The 12,064-nt window shown below is 37.6% G+C and overlaps 1 protein-coding gene across 2 annotated transcripts in view; it reads left to right on the plus strand.

Annotated features, from left to right (window-relative positions):
• Window positions 1-12,064, plus strand: part of PALLD (palladin, cytoskeletal associated protein) — a 158,327-nt gene that overhangs the window by 104,784 nt on the left and 41,479 nt on the right. The window lies entirely within an intron of this gene.

A 12,064-nucleotide genomic window follows, 5' to 3' on the forward strand; every position in this document is an offset into this window, starting at 1 on the left:
AAGACACATATAGCCTCCCAGAAATTGCAAGACTTTCTCACCAAATGTTAAGACAGACCACTTGTGTTAAGCACGCTTATTTTAAAATGCCTTCTGGGTTGTATGGCTTTGTCAGAGACCTCCTACTAGTTTATAAAACTACTGTGTATGTGTATGTCCACATTAGTAAGTAATACAGAGAAACAGGAGTGGCTCTGTACAGTGAAATAGTTCATGCTGAGGGCATGGTATCTACAGTACACGTTTCAGAGCCATTTAGTTTCAGTTTTCTTTTTTCTTTTTTTTCTTTTTTTTAACTTTGGACTAGCTCTAGTCTGTTCCCATAGACGAATGCCCATTAGTGGCTGGAGTATGTTGCATTAGTTACATCTGAGAGGCATCGGGCTCATGTTCTTGAGAGATCTCTCCAGGATGCACACTGGAGCACATTAAGTGGGGACATTTGGAAGATTTGCTTCAAAAGCACATTTCTGATCCAAACTAAAGCACAAATGGAGATGCATCCATTCTGTCCTCTTAGCAGAAGTGCCAGTCTGCATGGTTGCTTGTTTTAGGCCTGTCGCCATATTGGTTACTATTTCATTTTGGGAAAATAAAACTTGTTCCTTTCTCTCATTGTCCCAGGTAAGAAGACTGATTTCTTTCACTGAAAGCTAAGCAAGTTTCGAAACAGTTTTAGAGAAGGGAAAGGCCATTCAGTATCACTAACATAGTATTTGGGCGTAACAAGTGTTTATCATTGCACACTTACTTACACTTTTTTTTTTTAATTACACATCATTTAAGGCCCACCTTACTTCAGGGAAGTAGTCTTTATTGTATAAATCTCCCATACTCAAGGTTATTTGATAAATTAAAAAATAAATAGTAGTTAAAATGAGTCATCTTTATGGAATGTATTTTCAGTCATAATTGTGAGTACAAAAGTGGTAATATGCCCTGTCATTTGTATGTACTTTTGCACCATTTGCACTTTTAAGCACAGTGCACTGTACAGTTAGCAATTAAAAAAAAAATTCTCACTGTAAAATCACTTCATCTATTTACCATGAAAATAAGTTTACAATTATGTGTGGCCAGCATTATAAGTTAATTCAAGTTGAGTGTCTGTGTCCAAATATATGTTATTTCAGTATACAGTATTTCTTTGTGGTAATAGATAATGTGAATGCTTCTGGTCAGAACTGTTCAGCCTGTTCAGGAGCAGAGTAAATTCAAAGGATTTAAAAATATACCTTGACTGCAGTGTTGCCATCTGTAAACTGTTTGCAGCTTTTGCCTTTGTTCAGTAATTTTGATAGGTATTCGTTTTTTTTTTTTTTTGTAACAAAAAATAGGAAAATTTTAGTGAGGTATAGGATTCAAACACAGAGTAAGGCTGCAAAACATCTGCTTAGTCAGGATTTTTCTATAGCATCTTTATTATAATAATATTTGTCTTGCAATTTTAGCAAGCAGTAGCTCTGCATATTTAAGAGCACTTCAGTAACCTTTTGAGACTCATCATTGTTCTTGTCTGTATTATACTGTGGGGAACACACTTCTTAAAAAAACAAAACAAAAAACCCATACTCCTGAAATACGTTTCGTTAGGTAAGAAGTGGCAGTGCTCTGTAAAACTGCATTTTATTTTCAAAATCAGTTCATCAGCATGAATGGAGACCTATGATAATGTACCTTAGGGGACTGTTCCCACTTCAAAATAGGTTACAGAAGCATTCATCAGGCAGATATCACTGAAGTTGATACAAGTTGCTGTTAGGAAAAAAAAAACTGATACACCAAAGAGGTGTTATTAGTCTGCATGAGCAGCTAAAGTTATATATACTACTATAGCCAAGTCTACACTGAGTCCTTTTCTTTCTCCTAAATGCAATTGCTGACATAAGGTACATCTGACCACACTGCCAAGTGTTTTCATTTTACTAGGATATTCTGTTGCTGCTGTTCGGTCAGTGTGTGTTGGAGATTTCACTCCGTTTTGTGACTAGGGTAGCCCGTCAAGCCTCTGTTGAGTGTCAGTAGATTGAGCAATTTCCAGCTCTTTACAGAAATGTTCATGTGCAGTGTTGCATCATATGCAAAGGCTGAGGACACTTCTGGTATGTTTTATAGGAGATTCTTTCCAATAAACTATGTATTTTAGATGCTTAATGACAGCTTTGTCTTTGAACTAGCCTGTTCGCGGAAGACAGTTGAGGCAGTTTGTGCAGATACTGAACAAACTCTGACTCCAGCTGGTTAGGAGCCACGTGACACGTAGGGGATAGTTACGCACTCCCTGTTTCAGGTGCCAGAGAACAGTGGCAGGAGAGCAGTGAAAGTTTGCTGTATTTCTCCAGTTCATGCATAAGATGGGCTTCGCCCCAGATACCTGTGCTTTTAAAAGACTGTCTCAGGGGACAGCTGGCAGGAAAAGTTCTCTGAATAGGTCTTCAAATACCTCTGGATCATACCAATCCCTAATATGGCAGCATCTTCAGATACCCTGAGAGGTTTGCAGAGTGCAAAGTGACTACACAATGAGTTGTTTAACTTTTTTCTCTCTTGTCCGATTATCTTTCTTTTCACCATCACAGCTGTCCTGGAGATTATCAACCTACATGCATGCCAAGACAGGTATATAGAGTCCTTCACTAGGTCTGTCCCAGCAAGATATAATCATGCTGGTATTTGATTGACTGAATAAGTGTCACAAAAGTTGTGAGTAATGTTGTAGTGTTATTTTCACCTTCCAGTGCTCTGTAGAACCAGGCTGGAAGATTATTACTCTCTTTCGCAGTTGCTGTTACTTCTTGGTGCTCACCTCTCTCTTTAAAAGTTACTGTGTGTTGTTGATGGGGTTATTTTTGCATGTATAGAAGAATTTTCTCAGGAGTGGTACAACATTAAAACTGTAGGGTGCTAAGATGATGTTAATACAGAAAGTGAATGAGTCTTATTGTCATGGTGGGAGAATCTCAGAAGCATGTGTTTACTTCATATAAAAATCATACCAGTTTTTATGCATTGATTTTTCTTTCCAGAGGTTTGTTTCCATGTGGTATTTTAAAAATAGGATACCTCTGCTGCTAAGTATTTCAGATGGTAATACCTGAGATTTACGTGAGGCAGTGACTTGCTCGAGTGTCAGGACTGTTTTGCTTTGTGGATACAAATTGCTTATAGACGGGCTTAGAATTTAGGCTCTAAAACTACCTTAATTAGTTCAAGTACTTTTAAAATGTAGTTAGAGTTTCATTTTTTTGAGAGCACATTGACGATAAGTGTATGCACTTATACTAACAGGGCATCTAGTAGCTACTTTTTTATCGTTTTTAGAATGCTCGTTCTTTCCTCCAAAAGCATGACCAGACCCTTGGCAGATACTGGAATATTGATACTGTGAAGGCATGGGGTCCAGACGCTATTGCTGGGTGGGCATAAAGAAAGATAAATCTCTTAACTTGGTGACCGATTTTAGATGAAATGTGATTAATCAAGATACTCTGTAAGTCAAGATACTCAAACATACTAACTTAAAAAAAAATCCTGCATTTGCTGTTCCGGTGGCACCATTGTGAAAATTTACCATACTACATCTAGAAGGAGAGTAGTAGTCCATAGTTTCTTCTGTTTCTTTTTGTACATCCACTTTAGTTTAGGCTAGTACAGGTTTTTTTTAAGCTTTGAAATGTTTTTTCATTTTCTTTATACTTGCTCTGGGTGTATACCAATAAGCGCAGAGTGTAACCTTCCACGTGGGATAGCACAACAGAGGCAGAGGGCCTATTTATCCTTTTGCAGGTTAATTCACTCCTGCATTCCAAGTCATGATTTCCTACAGTTTGGGCCAATTTAGCTATAAATTCAAACTTGTATTGATATTAATGCCTTGTTACTAATTTACCTCTTAATAATATAGACTTTCTGTTTCTTTTTTCAGTAAAACTTGTTACCTGCATAGTTCTTACCTGTTATATCCATCACTGGATGTTTCAAGCGCTAGTTATGTCACAATGTTGAATGTAACAGCCAGACAGCATTTTGAACTACAAGACTGACTCTTACGATCTAACCTTAGCAGAGCTATGACGTTTAGCCTTTTTAACTAAAGCTGTATTTATGACTTTTTAGAACAATGAGTGTGCATAAGAGCACAGTTTCCTCTCTTTCTGTACCCGGGCTAAATGTGTTATCTCACTAGTGCATGTTTTGAAAAATGTCCCTGCAGTGTTATAGAGATATGAAAAATGGTTCCTGTCTCCAAAAGAATTGCTTGGAGCCGCCTTGTGTTCACTAAGTACTGGCACTATCACTACTGTTGGTTTCCTTAGTACAGAAATTACCTTGATGCCTTTGACAGATAATCAAACAATAATGGAAAATGGGCACAGGTACAACTGCCACTTTTTAGGATAGACAGGAAAGCTTTTCACAGCCAAATTACAGCAGGATTTCCTTATAGCAGAGTTCACAAACAATGCAGATACAATGCAGATGTTTTACATTTATCTTCTGGGTGTATAAAGTTTCTCCAGTGAAGAGGCAAGCTTACTTTCGTAGCTCCCTCATAACACAGTGCCTATGTTAACTGTTGCACCATACTGGTATTCTTTAGAGTATATTATCTTTCTGTGAAACGAGATAAACACTCCTGTATATTAATGTGAAATATGGGAAATACTGTTTGCAGACAGTCTGCATTTTCAAGTTGTTAGGTTTTGAAGGGCATGTAATGGCGTGTAAGGGCATGTAATGGGAAAAGGCTGCAGCTGGCAGAGATGGTTCCTGGTTATAACTCTCGTATTATTCAACATGAGGATTAAATTGTAATGACAACCCTGCATCCTTCCTGAGATCTGTTAGTATAAACAAAAAGTAGCTCTCAGTGTTTCCAGGGTATAGCCTTTTATTTTTTATTTTTCTTTCTTAATTGATAATTGCAGTCTTACATAAGTATGAACCCTCACGGGAGTTTAAAAAAAAAAAAAAAAGCCCACGTTTGTTTCTCACAGTATGAGAGATTGTGCAGCATCAGGAGGCCACATGCTCATGTAAAAGTATTTGTATTAATATAGCCTGAAGGCTGTCGGTGTTGACTGACTCGCAGTTTTTGAAAAGTTGCATTTCTTCTCCCTGTGCTTCATCTTTGTGCCTTGTCATGCATGTAAACATTTAACATTTTTCAAAATGCATAAATATTCCTTCAAGGGACAGAGCATAATTGGAAATAACTTTACTATTCCGAGTAAAATTATTTATTTTCAGTACAGCTGTTAATTCATTCACTACCAGCTGAAGTTATCTTTTTCTTTTTTTAATAATTCTTGACCATTGATAAATCTGGTGGAAAACCTGAAATGTATTAGGAATTTTGAAAGAACAGATTTCCAGATATCTGTAATTTCTGTCAAATTTTGCATGCGTTCCTATGCGCATTACAGTTTCTGAAATAGTAACTGTCAGACTGGCTTCTAGAAAACTGTTCTTTTTCTCTTTCAGTAGCACCATTTGTACCAGTGAAGCAGAAAATGTTGAGGTAGTAGAAAACAAATTAAACTTTTAACAGAAAACATGGACATATGTATAAAAAATGCTCTACTCCTCAGCATAAAATGATAAAATTAATTAAAAATGACAAAATACCTCTCACTTCAAACTCTTTTTCCAGGCCTGGCTGTTCACATGCTGAAGTGGTGCAGGGCCTTTGGAAGAGCCTTCCCTAGTGCAGCAGGAGACCCTAGTTCCTTTTTTTTTCCTCAGGAGACAAAACCATCTTCTATTATGCTTGTAGATACGAAACAGACTCATCAGACACAACAGAAGACTTATTAGGCAGCTTTATTTGCCAGTCCTCTGTGTGGGCTTCAGGCTTTTGACAAAAGAGCTCTGTGTGTCTAGGGAATATTCTAAAATCAGTATGCCTGCAGCAGGTAGTGAAGAAGGGCAGAGAAAGGAAATAGCGTTGCACAGAAAATTTCAGTACCTTGAATTTTTGCTGCCACCTTATTCAAATAAAACCTCAAAGTTTCAAAAGCCTTCATAAAAGAAAACATAGAAGCCATTTGATAGGCTGCCCTAAAGCTGCAGGCCCTAAGATAGCCTGCTCTACACCAGTTCTGGCTTCCTAGGGCTAGCTTAGCAGCTACCTGGCAAGTCTGCTGTGCCAGCTGCCAAGAAGCCACAAATGTGGAAGCACTGTGACTCTCATCTAGCAGCCCAGCTGAGGCAACTCCCAGCACTTCCAATTCTCCATTCCTTCTCTGCCTACCAGATACCTGACTGGTCTGCCAAGGAGCCAGAAGGGTAAAATTATATTTTATTACCTTTCAGTGTTAATAAATTATAGTGGAAAATATGTCATGCTAGATTTTATGATATAAATATCTGAATAGATATATTTCTACTTAGATGTATCTATATCTGTAAATATAGATATTTCTTGATACGAAAGCCAGTCTTAACTTAAAACAACCCCTGCCTTTTAATACAGTGTGTTGGTGCATCAAACACACAAGCAAACATACTGACTGCTTCCCTTTTTATAGAGCTCTAGCATAATTATGAAGCACTAGTCTTGAGTTAGAAAGATCTTCACTGGAAAGTAGATTTCACTATCTAGCTGCTCACTTGAGATGAACAGTTGTTACCCAAAATACAAATACAAAATACAAATACAAAGTTTTTGTCATTGATTTCAAAACTTGATTGATAAAACCAGCTCAGAATTTCTAGTTTGTGGTTAATTCTGATTTCTTTCATGCAGAATATTCCTTTACTTCCATTTCTGAGCTGTATTTAGTCTTTTCTGTAGAACTGCACTGTCTGTTTCTCAAAGGGCAGATCATGGGAAGGATTGTGAAGGGACCAGTCTGTGTTCTCTCAAGAAAGACTTGAGGCAGAAGAGAGCCCATTATTCCTCAATACATGAGAGATATAGGACTCTTTCTTCCAAACAAAAACTATTTTCCTTTCTGTCTGCTTTCCATTTGCTCCTTTTCTGTTGTTAAGATTGTGAAGGAGGATCAAGGAGGGCCAAAATCCAGAACTTTAAATAAAGTTACAGCATAGAAAAATGTATTTAATCTCAGATCCTTATCTGCGGTGAGTGTTTTCAGTCTACTTGATACACTGTGTCGGATAAACTTGAGTGCCCTTAGTAAGTACAATACGCTAAGAAATAAAGCATAGACTTTTTCCAGTAGTCATATAACTATCTACCTGCACTGCCCAGTTTCCATAGCACTGTGTCCAGACACTTGCTCTGGACTTGGAGTTGCAGTTCCTGATGGTGGTCGCTACCTGTTTGGCTCTCGAAGTTGAGGACTGCTCTATTCATTTTCAAAATAGGATGATTCAAAGAAGATATCAGGAAAGAAAAAAAAAAATCAGCCTAATATAATCTGAACCAAGCGTATACCTCAGAACATGAGTCTTTGAGTAACTAATACCCTTGGAATATTCGATGTTGACTGCTATGTTTAGAGAAGAGCCTGATTATCTGTCTGTTCAATCTTTTCTCATCCAGTCAGGGGGAGCTTTTTGCTATTAAGAAGATAATATTCTATACAGATGCCCACCAGAAAAACCTAATGCTTTTAGTCTTCCCTTTGAACACAGGTCTCTGAGTGCTTCTTATTATCACTTAGCTCTGAAAGTCATCATCTTACTGAGCAGGTTCCCAGTAGTCGGAACTGATCCTGCATATGCAATGGCTCTTACAGGTAAAGCAGGCCAGAAACCTCACCTGAAATTCACTCCCAGCATAGTCTTGCGTTTTCATCTAAGTCTTTTGATCAATCAATAAACAATTTTGATTTCTTTCTGAAATACCTTTTTGCAGCAGCAGGGTAAAATATTCATGTTCATAGTACTGCTTTGTTATAATAGCAGAACCAAGCTTTTCAGCCAGCCCCTTACTGGCTGTTCTGTAGGCCAAGCTGGGCTGCTCTGCTGCAAAGAACAGGGAAGTGGTTAGCACAGCGGGTTGCCAGTCGACCCGCCAACTACTTCCACTGATCTTGGGGATGATTTCCACCTGACCGCTTGTCATATTTCCTGTCAATATCACAAATGTCCATTTATGAAATGCTACAGGGTGGCTAATCTAATTAACTCTCTGTTCATCGCTCAGCACTTCCTCACAGTTTTTTGACAATTTAAGCAAAGCTGAACTTGGCTGTTCCAATGTGAAAGAAGAGGGGTGAGACAGGGCCTGCTGCTTCGACCAGAGAAAAAAGAGGAGCAGAAACTAGGTTGGAAACCAGGAAAGGTGTTGTAGCTTGCTGCTTTTGCTTCTCTCAGTGAGTGGCCCCCTCAACTGACGCTATCTTCCTGCACACTGCAAACTTTTCGCTGGCATGAAGAGCAGGCCTGATTTGCCAAGGCTTAGATGCAAGTGGTAAGACCGTCGTCATTTACTGCTCCCAGCAGCAGCATTTAGACATTTTCTCTATGCCTAACACTGGAGAAGATGCCGAGTTTGAGAGAGCAGTGCTGAATGACTGATTCTTCAAGATAGTGTAATCAGCACGAGGTGTGAGCTACCTTGCTTTTTCTTCTTCCTAGGCAAACCAGGAGACTCAAAGATGCAAGTGAAAAGTGGAGGCATTTCAATCATTTATTCCATGAAATGAAATTGCTAAAAAGTGTAGCCCTTACAGACAGTGCTATTGAAAAATTTTCACTTCCACAAGTATCTGCGCCACTGTTAGCAGTAGTATAAAAGAATTTTAATTACTGTAAGGTGATATTTTTTTCTGGTGAGCTAAATGCTCCAGAAGTCAGAATTTCTAGCTGTATTAGCGCTAGAAAAAGCAAAAGCTAAAGCGCTTTGCCACATGGTATCTATGGGGTAGGTACAATGTTGGTAATGAACGCTCCAGTAGATTTCTGAGCGTCTGATAATGCATCCTGAAGCTCATATATGTCACTTAAGAAGTATGGGAGCTAAGGCCCAGATAGGAAAGCAACTTGTTCAAGATCATAGTGGTAAGACCATAAAATCAGTTCAGATCCCTTATGCTCCTACTTCTCTGTCTGAAATATTTCCTCCCTGGTACTAATTTCTCATATAGTGCAGTTTTTAAATTGGACGCTAGCTTCCTAGAATAAAAAATTAATATTTGTGAGAGCTTATTTATGATTTACAAAGCTCTTTGTTATTTTCTGTTTGCCATTGTTCTCATGCAGTTGTATTGGCTCTGAGGAAACACAAATACCTGACATTGTGACGCAAATCCTCTTGCAGTACTTGGAGGTTGATGTGAATGTTGTGGCTGTTGATACAGTGAGAGGAGAGTCGCTCTGCAATGGCAAGAGAAACTCCAGATCCTTAGTGAACAAACTGAGTTTCTTTCTCCTTCATCTTTGCATCTCCCATCTCTTTCCATAGTTAGAAATATGCAGTAAGTGGAAAACAGCCTGAGATAAACTTATAACTGAAAATGAAAGGGCTAGGCCTTTTCATTCTAGCAGCCATTAAGAAAAGATTTTTTTTTTCATTGTGGACCGTAAATCTGTACATGTTCAGACCGTAAATAATAACCACATAAATGCTAATTTTTTTCCTCTGTTGCAATTAATCAATTTTCTTAGTTTTTACTTTACCCCAATCTGTCTTTTTTTTTATTATTACTTTCTTTAGTCATTTACTGATAGAATTCAACTAAAATTTACTTCTAACTTTTCCTTCCTATTTTATTGTAATTAATTGTTGTAAAATTATATGAAAACCCCAAATGAGAAATGTCATTCTCTAATGTTTAAACAAGTTTGATACGTCCCTCAAAGCATTTATGCTCTTTAAAACACTGGAACTACAAAACACATTTGAGCTAATTGGAAAGAGGATGTAATTACAGTTAAACTAATTTTTCCTGTAATCCCATTCAAACACCAAACTTTTTTTTTATTATTACCTTCTTTGCTTCAGTACTGGTAAAGACAATATAACAGAGTGATTCCATTGTGTACTTTTGACTGCTGGGCTGTTCTCTGCGGCACGGAAGTGTTACGTTTCAGTGACGGACCCATGTAGAACTGGCACCACTGTCAGTGTCATTGCAAAGTAACATTTGTGATCTTTTTTTTTTTTTTACTTTTTTTTTCTCTCTCAAATTGACACATGCCTAGGATACATCTGCTCAAGAAATTTTAATAAATAGAGGGCAGCATCAGCTGTCAAAAGAATAGTTCCTGAGAAGGAGAACATTCCGTTACAGACAAGGATCATGTGTTTCTACCACTGCAATGAAAATTTGCTCTAAGGTCTTTGCTTTCTTTGCTATGTGGACTGATGTGATAATGATTATATCTGCATGTTACTTTTCAAGCAGACATACACTCACTTTGTCTGGGCCCCAGCTTGATAAAAAGCTTTGCAAATGGAATTAGTGCTGTCCTGAGCTAGTACGCTCTGCCTTACAGGTGTGTATATATATTCTTGTGAGATCAAGTTAAGCTTAGTATGTGAGCAGAGCAACCCGTTTGCCTGTAGAGCTTTTGAGCCTAGTTTTTACTGCTGCTTGTGTTGGTACAGAGGCACTCTTTAGTGGCAGACGCTGCCGTGCATGTAGTAATATACATACCACCGATAAGGCCATAGATGGTCATTTGTGTTATGCTGTTGGCTGGCACATGGCCACGTGACTTGGCAATGAAAACAGAAAAGTCCCAAGACAAGACAGTCTGACTTTCAGTACATGTTGAGAAAACATAAGAATGTTGGAGTCAACTAAATGTCTTCTATAGTTAACGTAACATTCGCAGTGCTACGTTTCGCTGTTTTTTTTTTTTTTAGCCTTAGCTTCTCTGTAATAAACAGAAAAATAAGGGAGGAAAAGGGGGAGATTGAATGGGAGTGGAAGTGTTATTTCTAAATGATTTTAGAGATATTGACAAATAGGTCTGCAAATAGTCTGACTAAAGATATCAAGTGAGCTGGAGGTGGTAGCACAGGAGTGCTCACAGTGAGTGAATTGAAGTATTTCTGTCATCAGCCAAGATATTCAAATGATTATGGGAACTGAAAGAAAAGAAACTGTATGCCGCACAAGTTGCGTTAGGCCATTAAAGGAAACTTTTACATAGTTTACATAGTTTAACATAGTTTTACATAGGTTAATAAAAATTGAAGAATAAGCTGCAGCCCCTGTTTTACAGAGCAGAAAGCTGAATTGACAGGCATTTAGATTCTACTGACAACATCAAAAAATAAATTCTAAAATGTGTGAGTAGACTGCAACCTTTTTGGTTTTCTTGTTGCTTATTTACTTAAAAGAGAGAAAAATGTAATCACTCTTTACTGAAATGTATACCGTTGGTGAGATGACTGTTATGCTAGAATGAATCATCTTTGTGACAAAAAAGACAAAAAGCAACTGTTAATAAGTAAATACTTGATTTTTCGGTTTACTGGACCTAAACTATCATGCTCCCCTTTTTAATCTAAACAATCTCTTTGGCCTGAGATCATAAGCAGGATTATTGTCTGAAAACATTTTCTGGGAAATGTGAATGGTTCGAGTATCAAAATTAATCTTAGAATGGGAAATATGTTGATAATTACAATTTCTAATTTTGTTGTTACCAACAAAAATGTATTGTTGTACCAGAATCATACATTCATATGCCATGCATTAAGTAGACAGCTTCTAAAAGTTCTGCTTAAATGACCTAAATTATTTAATAAACAATGACACACTTGTATTTGTTAAAGAATTTATATATGAAATATACCAAAAAGGTTTATGTGCATATGCTGAAACTTCATAGACATCTGGAGTATTGAGATAAAGTTATGATTTTACAGCTGGAACACCACAATTTTTAAGCAATTCAGTCTGATGAATTCTAAGAGGAGAGTTAAGTTTCTCCATTTTCATAGGGACCTTAGTTACATTGCGCTACTACTACTACAGCAGAACAGCAGTTAAAATAGACTGCTAAATTCTCATTAATGTTCCTGTCACTTTATAGCGTATTTTTACTTGAAGGAGCAATTAGTAGGAAGACCACAATGCCATTCAAACAACTGTACAGTGAACAAAAAAGTCAGTGCGTGCTCTGGTTTGCCTCACTG

The sequence above is a fragment of the Struthio camelus genome, chromosome 4 (assembly GCF_040807025.1).
Source record: "Struthio camelus isolate bStrCam1 chromosome 4, bStrCam1.hap1, whole genome shotgun sequence".
NCBI lineage: Eukaryota > Metazoa > Chordata > Aves > Struthioniformes > Struthionidae > Struthio > Struthio camelus.